This window comes from Mobula birostris, chromosome 1 (genome assembly GCF_030028105.1).
Source record: "Mobula birostris isolate sMobBir1 chromosome 1, sMobBir1.hap1, whole genome shotgun sequence".
Classification (NCBI taxonomy): Eukaryota; Metazoa; Chordata; class Chondrichthyes; order Myliobatiformes; family Myliobatidae; genus Mobula; species Mobula birostris.
In genome coordinates this window covers 150,338,069-150,352,919 of record NC_092370.1, presented here as the reverse complement: position 1 = coordinate 150,352,919, position 14,851 = coordinate 150,338,069, and the positions used below count along the sequence as shown (strand labels likewise).

At 42.6% G+C, this 14,851-nt stretch overlaps 1 protein-coding gene across 8 annotated transcripts in view; it reads right to left on the bottom strand.

Annotated features, from left to right (window-relative positions):
- LOC140200467 (stAR-related lipid transfer protein 9-like) overlaps nucleotides 1-14,851 on the bottom strand; it is a 396,482-nt gene that overhangs the window by 301,798 nt on the left and 79,833 nt on the right. The window lies entirely within an intron of this gene.

The window sequence follows — 14,851 nt, the reverse complement described above, 5'->3', positions numbered from 1 at the left end:
ATCAGTACATCCCTTCTAAGATAGGGGGCCCAAAACTGTACACAGTATTCCAAATGAGGTCTCACCAGTGCCCCATTAGAGCCTCATCAACACCTCTTTACTTTTATACACTATTTCTCTTGAAATGAATGCCATTCGCTTTCCTTACTGCCGATCCAACCTGGTGGTTAACCTTTAGGGTATCCTGCACAAGGACCCCCAAGTTCCTTTGCACTTCCGATTTTTGAATTTTCTCCCTATCTAAATAATAATATGCCCGATTATTTCTTCTTCCAAAATGTACAACAGTACATTTCTCAACATTGTATCTCATCTGCCATTTCTTTGCCTACTCTCCTAAACTGACCAAATCTCTCTGCAACCTTTCTGTTTCTTCAACACTTCTTGCTCCTCCACCTATCTTGGTGTCATACACAAACTTAGCCACAAAACCATTTAATCCTTTATCTAAATCATCCACACACATTGTAAAAAGAAGCGGCCCCAATACCGACCCCTGTGGAACACCACTAGTAACCGGCAACCAATCAGAATAGGATCCTTTTATTCTTACCCTTCACTTTCTGCCGATCAGCCAAGGTTCCACCCATTCCAGTATCTTTCCTGTAATTCCATGGGCTCTCATCTTATTAAGCAGGCTGTTATGTGGCATCTTATCGAAAACCTTTTGAAAATCCAAATACACAACATCCACAGTCTCTCCCTTGTCAAACTTATTTGAGATTACCTCAAAAATTCCAGTAGGTTGGTGAGGCAGGATCTTCCCTTCATGAAACCATGCTGGCTTGGGCCTATCTTTTCATGCACCTCGAGGTATTTCATAACCTCGTCCTTGAGGATTAACTCCAATAACTTTCCAACTACCGATGTTAGACTAATAGGTCTGTAATTTTCTTTTTGCCTGCCTCCCTCCTTTCTTAAACAGTGGGACTACATTTGCCACCTTCCAGTCCTCCGGAACCATGCCAGGGGTCTATTGATTCCTGGAAGATCATTTCCAATGCCTCCACAATCTCCAAAGCCACGTCCTCAGAACCCGTGGGTGCACCTCATCCTGTTCAGACTTATCTATTCTTAGTCCATTTAGCTTCCCAATCACTTTCTCTCTAGTAATCTTGACTGTATCTAATTCTATCTAGTACAGCCTCTCCTCTGGTTGGCTTATCTACATGTTGCATCAGGAAACCTTCCTGAACACACCTAACAAACTCCACCCTATGTAAATCCCTTGCTCTAAGGAGATGCCAGTCAATATTAGGGAAATTAGGAAACCTTTCTGAACACACCTAACAAACTCCACCCCATCTAAATCCCTCGTTCTAAGGAGATGCCAGTCAATATTAGGGAAATTAACATCACACATTACAACAACCCTATTACTACTGCACCGTTCCAGAAGCTGCCTCCTTACCTGCTCCTCGATGTCTCTGTTACTATTGCGGGATCTATAAAATAACACCCAGTAGAGTCATTGCCTACACCCTTCCTGTTTCCACAAGGACTCAGACAATCCCTCCATGACTTCCTCCTTTTCTGCAGCCATGATACTATCCCTGATTAGCAGTGCCACTCCACCACCTCTTTTGCCTTCCTGTCCTTTTAGAAACATCTAGAGGTCGGCTACACTCACCAGCCATTCCTGCCCCAAGTTATCAAAGTCTCTGTAACGGCCACAACATCATAGTTCCACGTATTGATCCACGCTCTCAGTTTATCCGTCTTGCTCATGATACTCTTTGCATTAAAATTAACACATCTTAAACCATCTGGCTGAGTGCTTCTTTGCTCCATCACCTGCCTATCCTTCCTCACAAACTCCCTACAAGCTGTGCACCAACTGCCACATCCTCTGCCTGTTCACTTCGGTTCCCACCCCACCCCACCGCAAATCTAGTTTAAAATCTCCCCAATAACATTAGCAAATCTTCCTCCCATATATTGGTTCCCCTCCAGTTCAGGTACAGCCCATCCCACTTGTACAAGTCACCCCTTTCCCAGAAAAGGTTCCCGTGATCCAAAAACTTGAACCCTGCTCCCTCTCCTCAGCCACTCATTCATCTGCACTATCTTCCTGTTCTGAGTTTCACTAGCTCGTGGCACTGGGAGTAATCCGGAGATTACCACCTGGGAGATCCTGCTCTTCAGCCTCCTTCCTAACTCACTAAACTTACTACACAGAACCTCTACTCCTCTCCTGCCTATGTCATTAGTACCAACATGTACCACGATCTCTGGCTGCTCACCCATTCCTTCAAGAATATCCAGCAACCACTCAGAGGCATCCTGGACCCTAGCACCCAGAAAGCAACGCACTATCCTGGTGCCTCTTTTGCTGCTGCAGAATCTCCTATCTGTCCCGCTAACCTTCGAGTCCCCTATGACTATTGCTCTACCTGATTTCATCCTACCCTTCTGAGGCTCAGTGCCAACCACAGTGCTATTGGCCTGGCTGCTGCTGCCTTGCCCAGATAGGTCATCCCCCTCAGCAGTAACCAAGGGGGTATACCTGTTGCTAAGAGGTCACAGGGGGATCCTGCACTGACTTCCTCCTCACTTTACCTCCCTCAGTGTTCACCCATCTACTCACCGAATTCTGCACTCTGAGTGTAACCACTTGCTCAAAAGTTGTATCTATCAATTGCTCTGCCTCCCGGATAATGCTCAGTTCATCCAACTCCAGCTCCTTAATGCAGTCTTTCATGAGCTGGAGTTGGCTGCACTTCCCGCAGGTGTAGTCATCAGGGAATCCATCAGGTTCCATAAATTTCTACATCCTACAGGAGGATGCCATATCTGCCATCCTCCCTGCACTGTACAATGGGCAACCAAGACTAAATCTTCTAACCTGTCTCTTTGGCCTCAGCCTCTTCTTGTCGAAGCCTCGAGTCAAAGCCTGACGCTCCTACCACTGGCCTACTCCCAACAATGGCTACCCCGCTTGCCCCTTCTGTAATTTTATTTAATTCACAGTGCTCTGTTCCAGACACTGGGCCCCTGGAATATCCCAACACCCGCGAAGCTCTCCTTTTAATCTAGATTCACTGACCTGCGAATAACTTTTCAAAGTCCTCTGGTCCCAATGCTGTTTGGATCTCTGGAAGGTTCAAAGGAGATCAAGAAAATAATTTTGGGACTGAAAGGCTTATCATATGAAGAGTGCTTGACAGCTCTGGGGTGCTCAGTGGAATTCAGAAGAATGGGGGGGGGGACTTCATTACAACCTATCAAATACTGAAAGACCTCGACAGAGTGGATGTGGAGAGGATGTTTTCTATGGTTGGGGAATCTAAGATCGGGGACACAACCTCAGAATAGAGAGACATCCATTTAGAACGGAGATGAGGGGGAATTTCTTTAGCAGAGAGTTGTGAATCTATGGAATTTATTGCCACAGGCATCTGTGGAGGCCAAGACATTGGGTATATTTAAGGCAGAAGTTGATAGATTCTCTATCAGTCAGACCATGAAGGTATACAGGTGGAAGGCAGGAAATTGGGGCTGGGGGAAATGAGTCAGCCATGATGGGCCAAATGGCTTAATTCTGCTCCTATATCTTATGGACAGCTAACCAGCATTTTTGGAGAGAAATTATATCTCTTCAGTGTTCATTACCAATGCCCAAAACTCATTAAACATGACACCAATTACTACATCACATATCCAGGGTCATCAATTGTGAATGTGAACAGTTCATGCTGGGTAACATAGAATTCTACAGCACATTACAGGCCCTTTGACCCACCATGTAATCTACACTAGAGACTGCCTAGAATTTCCCTAGCACGTAGCCTTCTATTTTTCTAAGCTCCGTGTACCTTTCTAAGAGGCTCTTAGAAGACCCTATTCTATCAGCTTCCACCACCATCGCTGGCAATGCATTCCCTGCATCCACCACTCCGTGTGAAAAACTTACCCCTGACACTCCCTCAGTACCTATTTCCAAGCACGTTAAAAATATGCCCCCTCATGTTAGCCATTTCAGCCCTGGGAAAAGCCTCTGGCTATCCACACGATCAATGCCCCTCATCATCTTATACACCTCTATCAGGTCATCTCTCAGCCTCCATCACTCCAAGGGGAAAAGGCCAAGTTCACTCAACCTATACTTCAAGTATCTGATTTTTATTTGTGGACCCAAGGCACCTGGTGATGCAGACATTCACAAACTGCTCCTAGCTAGACTTGAGCAAGACTTTGATATGACTTTATAAACCATCACTCAAGATTGTCAGTGTTTGATCAACCTGAAACACAATTCCAACCTGGTTGAACAGAACCATGTCAATGCAGTTTCCAGTGGCTCAGATATCACACAGCAAATCTCCAAGGAATCAGATATAGTCTGTTGAAACTGTTGTGCATTGCATTATGCTTGAAACTCCCAATACAAGAAACACTTCTGCAGCAAATACCAACACCATGGTCACAAAGAAGGCTTTTGCTATTCTTTACTATCTTCTAGGCCAGTGAAACACAAGGACAAGAAGTTTCAGACAGCCAAACCATACAAGGAATTTAATTGTCATAAGATGATGAGAGGCACTGATCATGTGGATAGTCAGAGGCTTTTCCCCCAGGGCTGAAATGGTTGCCACAAGAGGACACAGGTTTAAGGTGCTGGGGAGTAGGTACAGAGGAGGTCAGGGGTAAGTTTTTTTTTTTTTTTTTTTTTTTATATAAACACAGAGAGTGGTGAGTGGGCTGCCAGCAACGGTGGTGGAGGCGGATATGATAGAGTCTTTTAAGAGATATTTGGATAGGTACATGGAGCTCAGAAAAATAGAGGGCTATGGGTAAGCTTATTAATTTCTAAGGTAGGGACATGCCCGGCACAACTTTGTGGGTCAAAGGGCCTGTATTGTGCTGTAGGTTTTCTATGTCACGTTGAAAGTTGACTTCGCCTCAGAAGGTACGGCAATGTGTTTATCAGCAATCAAGCAGCAACTCAGGCATCACCACCAAATCCAAACACACAGGGTAGGCACTTAGGTCTGCACCAGTCAAATCAACTCAAGTGGAACACTCCAGCTGATTGGCAAACTGCACTGCATGAAGAAGCTGAACAGCAACCAAGTCAATGGTGTGTGGGTTACTTAACAGACGAGCCACATCTAAATGTCCCTGACATTGACTGGATGGACAAACCTTTTCTCTGAAGCATCCCTCTGGATGAGGTCTGTACAAAGACAATAGCTATTCAAATCATGTCAGTCAATGCCATACTACCATCAGTACGGGAAACCATACAACAACTGCAATAGCACTATGTAGCAGTGTTTCAAGGTGGTTTCGGATACAGTACCAAACTGCAAGCAGTACTCCATCTCCGTCCAGATACAAATTCAGTCTTCTGTCCCAAAAGACACAGCCTTACCAATCATGGAGCAGGAGCTGGATCACCAGAAAGCTGCTGTTGTGAGCGAAGTTGTCAACTACTCATGTTGAACAGTTCCAACAGTCATTATCAAGAAAGCCATCAGTAAAGTAAGGTTGTGTGCAGACTTCTCAACTAGTCTCAGTGTGCCTCTGGAGACTCACCAGTACCTATTCACACCAGTACTGGCAGATCTCTGCAAAATTGAATGGTGCTTATTATTTTGCAAAGTTGGACTTGGTCGAAGCCCATCTCCAAGTAGAAGTGACAAAAAATTCACAGGAGCTTCTCACCATTACAATGCATAAGATTTTACTTTCCTTCCTCCATCTGCCTTTCAATTTTCCAACAGCTTAAGGACACTATGCTGAGTGGTATCGACGGCGTTGCCATTTACCCCGACAACCTCATTGTGATGGGAATGGATCAGATCGAACTATGCCAATGCCTGGAACACACGACTTCGGGCAGAAAAATATAGCCTCCCGATGTCTTCAATTAAGTATCTGGGGTTCATTAAGCACAGTCATTGCCCAGATCCCAAAAACTTCACTATTATTTTAAAGATGCCTCCACCATCAGATGTCAGCACTTTATGATCATTTTTGAGTATGATAAGTCGTCATTATTCATCCTTTCTCCCAGCAATGCACCAAAGGAGCCACTCAACAAGGGTGCTACATGGAAACAGTGCCAAGAATTTTTTTGATCAGGTGAAGAACATGCTGTCATTCGACCTTCTCTAAACGCATTTCAACAGAGTTGCCAATTGTCATCCCAACAGATGTATCCAACTGCAGGGTGGGAACTGTCATAGTATCCCATCTTTCCTAAAAGTTCAAAAAAAAGCTGTTTTGTGTGCAGTAAGGTCACTGACCACAGAATAAAGGATCTATGGACAAATTGAGAAGGAAGCCTTGGGAATCATCTTTGCTGTGAAGAATTTCCACAAGATGCTTTATGGCAGACACTTCACTCTCCTTGCTGATTATATGCCACTGTTACCCATCTTTGGGTCAAAGGGAGACATCCTGGTGTATACAGCTAACCGTCTACAAAGGTGGGTAATAGTGTTACTAACTTACAATTTTGAAATCAAGTACATATCAGCTCATGAATATGGTAAGGAAGATGCCCTCTCCAAACTTATGAATTAACAGGTTACTGAAAATAAAGGTTCAGTCATGGATGCAATTTTAGTTGATTCTTAAGTCCACCAAGTTGTATGGGATGTTGCTGAAGGTCTTCCAGTCACGATTGACAAGATCAGAACAGAAACGGTTGTGGGTCCTCTTCTTTAGTGCATCTCCAGATACCCCATTGTTGGATGGCCAGTCAAAGTTGAGGAAGCTGTCATACCTTTCACCGACATCATACATCATTCAACTGTGACTCCTGCCTAAAGTTTGGAGATAATATTAATTCCATGAACACTTCAACTAAAAGTACTGAATCAATTCCACTGTGACCACCCAGGCATCAATCAAATGAAAGCCCTAGCAGGCTTTGTGTATTGGCTGGGCATAGACAAAGATATCATATCCATATGCAAGTAGTGTACTCAGTGTTTTATGGCAGCAAAGAATCCAAGTAAAGCTGATCCACAACCATAGCCTCAGGCTACCAGACCTTGGAGTCGAATCCATATTGAATTTGCTGACTCAATCAATGGGTGTACCAACCTTGTCCTGGTTGATGCCTATTCCAAATGGCCAGAAGTAATATCTATGAAGTCAACAATGACAAAAGCTACCACTGAACAGCTGCTGCAGATCTTTAGCTACTTTGGGATGCCAGAAATGCTTATTTCTGACAACGACGCTTAATTCAGTTTGGTTTGCTGCGTTTGGCCACAAAGCAGAATTACCCACATCCGCTCACCCCCATATCATCCACAGTCCAACGGCCAAGCAGAGAGATTTGTGAAAACCTTCAAATGGTTGCTTCTGAAATCGAGAGGGGAAGGAGCATCTGCTGAGGCCCTCAACACATTCCTGCTGAAGTGTCGAATTACACAGCATCCAGTCCTCCAGGGGAAGTCACCAGCTGAAGCACTTCTAGGAAGAAAACTGGACACACTGTTGGATGCAATGCTGCTACAGTGTCCAATATCACAGATAGTCAGGCGCACAAAGGCAGCTACACAGAATTTGGTTGATGGGTTAAGTAATTCAAGACCAGAACTGCAGTGTGTCAGACAGTATCACAATGGGCAAAATGCCTGGGTACCAGGTCAGATTGTTAAATGAATGGGGAAAGTCCTCTCCAAAGTTATTGCAGACAGACATCACATTAACCAGTTACGACAATGAACCAGAATCAGAATCAGGTTTATTATCACCGGCATGTGACATGAAATTTGTTAACTTAGCAGCAGCAGTTCAATGCAATACATAATCTAGCAGCGAGAGAGAGAGGAAAAAAAACATAATAAATAAACATGTAAGTCAATTACATATATTGAATAGATTATTTTTTTAAATATACAAAAACAGAAATACTATATATTAAAAAAAGTGAGGTTGTGTCCAAAGCTTTCCAATGTGCTCCCAAAAGGCACAAATCCATCCAGCAGATCATCAAATAGAGCTGGAATAACTTCTCCTCTTGGAAGGGTTCGATCCACCTCAACTTAATCAACCACCAGCACAGCCACAAGCAACACTGCGACAAGAAAGTGACGGCCTGAAACCACGAAGCAGAATTGATCACTAGCATAAGTCGGTTGTTACAATCCCAAATCAACCCTCGGCTCAAATCTTCTCAGGTAATCATCTTCAAGGAGGTGGTGTTACAGCGAGCCAAAACAACCAAGGCCTTTTGGTCAGCTGACAACCAATCCCATGCTGACTTCCACTGGGTTTTGAGTTTGAGATTTGTAGTTGCATGGTTTTACAAAATAAAGCAGTATTTCGAGTTCTGCCTTTGTCCTATCAGTAGTTATACTGGACCTTATTGAATGGTAGTGCAAAATCAAAAGGGCTGACTAGACAATTCTAGTGTTAAAATTAGCTGATCCCAGCAGCCAATATTATACTGTGTTGATACAACTGAATTATCCTTGCTCAAAGGAGTCACTATAAGAATTAATTTCTTCCAGGGTTCCTGCTAAAACATAAACAAATTAAAAACCAAAATTGCAAAGCCAGCAACTCCAAAAAGTCTTCCATATTCACTATTTAGGATCACACCTAAAATACTCATGACCCATCCAAAAAGAAAGCAAAACTGAAAAGGGTGTTGAAGAATAGGGTGAAAGAATCAAAGGACTGTAACAGCAACATAAAATCCAACACATTTGAGCCCTATTATTTACACAAAAACTCCTGCTTCTTTGCCTCACACATCAAAGTTGCTGGTGAACGCAGCAGGCCAGGCAGCATCTGTAGGAAGAGGTGCAGTCGACGTTTCAGGCCGAGACCCTTTGTCAGGACTAACTCTACTGTAAAGATGAAGCCACACTCAGGTTGGAGGAACAACACCTTATATTCCGTCTGGGTAGCCTCCAAAATGATGGCATGAACATCGACTTCTCTAACTTCCGCTAAGGCCCCACCTCCCCCTCCTACCCCATCTATTACTTATTTTTATGCACACATTCTTTCTCTCACTCTCCTTTTTCTCCCTTTGTCCCTCTGAATATACCTCTTGCCCATCCTCTGGGTCTCCCCCCCTTGTCTTTCTTCCCGGACCTCCTGTCCCATGATCCTCTCGTATCCCCTTTTGCCTATCACCTGTCCAGCTCTTGGCTCTATCCCTCCCCCTCCTGTCTTCTCCTATCATTTTGGATCTCCCCCTCCCCCTTCAACTTTCAAATCCCTTACTCACTCTTCCTTCAGTTAGTCCTGACGAAGGGTCTCGGCCTGAGACGTCGACTGCACCTCTTCCTACAGATGCTGCCTGGCCTGCTGCGTTCACCAGCAACTTTGATGTGTGTTGCTTGAATTTCCAGCATCTGCAGAATTCCTGTTGTTTGCTTCTTTGCCTATTGTTTTGGAGTGAGCGATTCAGAAGGATAAAAGGGAAGTTTGAAATTGCTACCTAAATACATAATGGACAGCAAACTAAAAATACTATAATCCCTAATGATTCATTATAATTGCAGATACATAAATACAAATACCTCCATATAGTTAAGATAAATACTAATGAGACTAATTGAACTCACACACAATAAATCTGGAGCAAAATCAAGAAAATGCAGCTGAACTATTTTGAGACATAATGCAGACAGGAAGTTGGGTCTCCATTTTTGTACAACTAAGATAAAAAGGAAAGAAATCCTAATTCAAAAATAGTTAACAATTTGAAATTCACTTGAGATTCTGTATTACATCCAGAGCAGATATATTTAACTTTATCACAAATGTGTGAATTAGGGTGATGGGAAATGTACAGCAGACTGATAAATCTCAATTATTCCCTGAAGACTATGGAGTCATTCAGTTTGAAGTCAATGATGAGCAATGGTGTAGAAATAGGGATGCAGGAAATCAACTGGAACACAGATCCACAATGGAAAATAGAACAGTACAGAAATAGGCTCTTCATTTCAATGTCTTGCCAAACTATGTAAACTAGTCATGAAATGCCTAACTAAACTAATCCCTTTTCCCTGCACCATGTCCATATCCTCTATTAACTGCATGTTCATGCTTACCTTCGAACCTCTTAAACACTTCCATCATATTTGCTTCCAGTAGCACCCCTGGCCGTGCACCCCAGGCACCCACCACTATGCAAAAACTGATTGCTCATAAGTACATCTCCTTGAACTTGCCCTTCCTCAACTTAAATGCATGACCTCCAGAATTCTTTCTTCCTGGGAGAAATATCATCATCAGGTGCCATGCCCAGTTTGAGCTTTAACTGCCATGGCCCACACACACCTGTTTCGGGTCAAGTGGATCAATTCATTGGTATTCATTTCCAGTTCTCTGGCTGCTGTCTCCATCATCATTTGTCTTCGTCTTCCTCTTGCGTTCTTCCCTTCAATCTTTCCCATAATTACTGTGCATTCTAACTCCTCTTTCCTAATCACATGTCCAATGAAGTTACATTGCCTTTTCATGATCTCATACATTATTTCTCCTTTTGTGTTTGCTCTGTTCATAACATCCTCGTTAGATATTTGTTTCATCCATGATATTCTTTGCATCCTCCTCAAAAACCACTTCTCTGCTGCTTCAATTCATTCCCTCACGTTACTGGATATTGTCAAACATTCTGAGCTATATAACATAACTGGATAAACGTAACATTTCAGTACTCTGAGGCCGGTTGTCATGCCTAGTTTAGTATTGGTCAATATACTCTTCATTCTTGTAAAGGTTTCTTTTGCCATCCCTATTCTTCTTTTGATGTCCAAGTCACACCTGCCATCTGATGTCACCCAGCTTCCTAAGTAGCAAAAATTCTGTACTTGTTTTATGTCTTCCCCATTTATTCTCAGCTTGCAGATAGGATTCTCCTTCTTTTTGGATACCACCACACATTCTGTCTTTTTGCAAATATACTGATTGTCTAATCTACCCACACCCCTCATAATCTATCAGGTCTTCCCTCAGCTTCCACCATGCCAGAGAAAACAACCCAAGTATGTTCAAACACTCCTCATAACACATATCCTCAAATCCAGGCAGCACCCTGGTACACCCCTGCACTCTCTTCAAAGTTTCCACAATGGGGAGTCTACTGCAATGAGGTGAGCAGAACTGAATGCAGTACTTCAGACAGAGTCATAGCATACTGCAGCACATAAACAGGTCCTTTGGCCCATCTAATCCTTGCCAGACTAATAGTCTGCCTAGTCCCTGTGGAGAGCATTCTGATAGGCTGCATCACTGTCTGGTATGGGGAACTACTGCACAGGACCGAAAGAAGCTACAGAAAACCCGTTTGCATTCACCTTATCTATGCTCATAATTTTGCATACCTCTATAAAGTCTAGCCTCATTCTCCTCTGCTCCAGGGAATAAATCTTATTCTGACCGTGTTCATCACACATCTACTTAACAGTAAAATTTATAACATACTATTAATATTAGCCAGAGGGTGGTGAATTTGTGCAGGCCAGGTTGTTGGGTGTATTTAAGGCAGAGATTGATAGGTTTTTGATTTGAAATGGCATCAAAGGTTATGGGGAGAAGGCTGGGGATTGGGGCTGAGGAGGGAGCAAAAAGGATCAGCCATGATTGAATGGCGGAGCAGACTAGATGGGCCAAATTGCCTAATTCTGCTCCTATGTCTTATAACTTTCGCAGGGTAACAAAAGCAGTACAGCAGCATCGGGAGAATACCCAAATTAGTTGCTGAACAACAACAAACAACAGCAGGCTTTCAGTCTCAACCAACAATGCTGTGTTTTGATTAAAAGGTTACAGTACACTAATTGTATGTTCTTTTTCTTTCAGGTTTTATGTAAGGTATAAAAACAACCAGCATTGTAGACTGGTTCTGGTGTTAGATTTTCAACAGCAATGATCTTTGCAAACTTATCAATGCTTCGAGATCAGATGTTTTATGTTTAAATTCTTTTTAATCTTTAAAAATTTAAATGCCATGAAATTAATTTAAGTCCATTCAATTTCATTTTGCAACCAGCCTCCTGAATATTCACAATCACCTTCAATTTTCAGATGATCATGATAAATCTTTTGCTTGTTTCTTAATCAGCATACCTTCAAGCGGCACATGTTCACTCTGACACTGACGGATGCATTCTTGCAACACGCAATTGAGTTCTTTATTTTTCAATTAATGCAGCGTTTTTCTATTTTTCACCACCAACAGAACTGTGCAGGTCTTTATGCACCACCAGCATCGCCTGGGAACCTTCCTAGTGCCTTGTAGAATATTCCATTTGTGGCGTCATATCGGTGCTTGAAATAAATTCAGATTTCGGAGACTTCTGAATTTTGGAATTTTGGATAATGTGAACTCTACCTGTAGTATATTTTGAAGATACAATAATGGTATTTCAAAACAGAATAAATTTGAAAAATTCTGATAGTCCATTATTAAACTTTTCAGAAACCCTATCGGTTTGCAACTGGGTCACCAAATAAGTTTTGCCATGCTCCCCTGAACACACCGGAGCCACAGATCCCATTCTCCCTTCCCACAAAACAGGGGCATAGATCCCAAACACCATGGCTCTAAATCACACACATTGTGGCACCAGATCCTGCACTCTCTTTCACACACCATAACCCCAGTGCCCAGGCATCCGTCCCATTCACTGATGTCCCATTTTCCACACACCCCTTCAATTTAACTGGCTCAGTTCTGGTTGCCTCACTACAGGAAGGATGTGGAATCCATAGAAAGGGTGCAGAGGAGATTTACAAGGGTGTTGCCAAGATTGGGGAGCATGTCTTATGAGAATAGGTTGAGTGAACTCGTCCTTTTCTCCTTGGAGCAACAGAGGATGAGAGGTGACCTGATAGAGGTGTTCAAGATAGATAGATAGACATACTTCATTGATCTCGAGGGAAACTGGGTTTCGTTACAGTTGCACCAACCAAGAATAGAGTATAAATATAGCAATATAAAACCATAAATAATTAATATGTAAATGATCCCAAATGGAAATAAGTCCAGGACCAGCCTATTGGCTCAGGTTGTCTGACCCTCCAAGGGAGGAGTTGTAAAGTTTGATGGCCACAGGCAGGAATGTCTTCCTATGACGCTCAGTGTTGCATCTCGGTGGAATGAGTCTCTGGCTGAATGTACTCCTGTGCCCAACCAGTACATTATGTAGTGGATGGGAGACATTGTCCAAGATGGCATGCAACTTGGACAGCATCCTCTTTTCAGACACCACCGTCAGAGGGTCCAGTTCCATCCCCACAACATCACTGGCCTTACGAATGAGTTTGTTGATTCTGTTGGTGTCTGCTACCCTCAGCCTGCTGCCCCAGCACACAGCTACAAACATGATAGCACTGGCCACCAGACTCGTAGAACATCCTCAGCATCCTCCAACATGAGAGGCATTGATCATGTGGATAGTCAGAGGCTTTTCCCCAGGGCTGAAATGGCCAGCAGAAGAGGGCATAGTTTTAAGGTGTTTGGAAGAAGGTACAGAGGAGATGTCAGGGGTAAGTTTTTTTTAAAAACGCAGAGAGTGGTGAGCATGTGGAATGCGCTGCCGGTGATGGTGGTGGAGGCAGAAACGATAGGGTCTTTTAAGCGACTCCTGGATGGCTACATGGAGCTTAGAAAAATAGAGGGCTATGGGTAAAACCTAGGTAGTTCCAAGTTAGGGACGTGTTCAGCAGAGCTTCGTGGGCCGAAGGGTCTGTATTGCGCTGTAGGTTTTCTGTGTTTCTATCCTCAACAGATGAACTAAAAGATCGTATTAGTAACAGAGACAACAGCCAATAGTGCAGAATATCTGCCATTCTAGTATCTAAGTCCTGAGCATTGAGCATGCTGATTATAGGGTTTTACTGAAGTAGAGAATAATAAATAGGTCAAGTGATCAAGCACATCAGCATCCCTCATATAATATTGCATTTCTTGACAAGAAGCATAATAAAAAGTAAAAATACATTTGTCAACAGAAAACATTAATTAAGCTACTTTTAGAATATCATGAGAAATATATTGAAGCTTAATTAAAAAAATACATTAGGATGTTACTTGGTGTGTTAAATGTGGAAAATCTAAATTGTATATGTTTGCTTCAGAATACAAATGCAGAACAATGACAGTTGTCACGTACGCCATGGCAGGTTAAAGAACCAGCAGAGATGGAAAACACTTTGGAGTCCGGTATTGTTATTAACTAATAATATTTATTAGTAACTATGCAATACAGTAATATAAATGCAGATAAATCAAACAGGTTAGCAATGATTATATATAAGTAAGTGTGGAATATACAAACCCCATTTCCAGAAAAGTTGGGATATTTTCCAAAATGCAATAAAAACAAAAATCTGTGATATGTTAATTCACGTGAGCCTTTATGTAACTGACAAAAGTACAAAGAAAAGATTTTCAATAGTTTTCCAACCAACTTAACTGTATTTTGTAAATACACACGAATTTAGAATTTGATGGCTGTAACACACTCAAAAAAAGTTAGGACAGAGTTAAAATAAGATTGAAAAGTGCACAGAATATTCAAGCAACACCGGTTTGGAAGACTCCACATTAAGCAGGCTAATTGATAGCAGGTGAGGTATCACGACCGGGTATAAAAGTAGCGTCCATCAAAGGCTCAGTCTTTGCAAGCAAGGATGAGTCGTGGCTCACCCCTTTGTGCCAAAATTCGTGAGAGAATTGTCAGTCAGTTCAAAAGGAACATTTCTCAACACAAGATTGCAGAGAATTTAGGTCTTTCAACATCTACAGTACATAATATTGTGAAAAGATTCAGAGAATTCAGAGACATCTCAGTGCGTAAAGGGCAAGGTCGGAAACCACCGTTAAATGTGCGTGATCTTCGAGCCCTCAGGCAGCACTGCC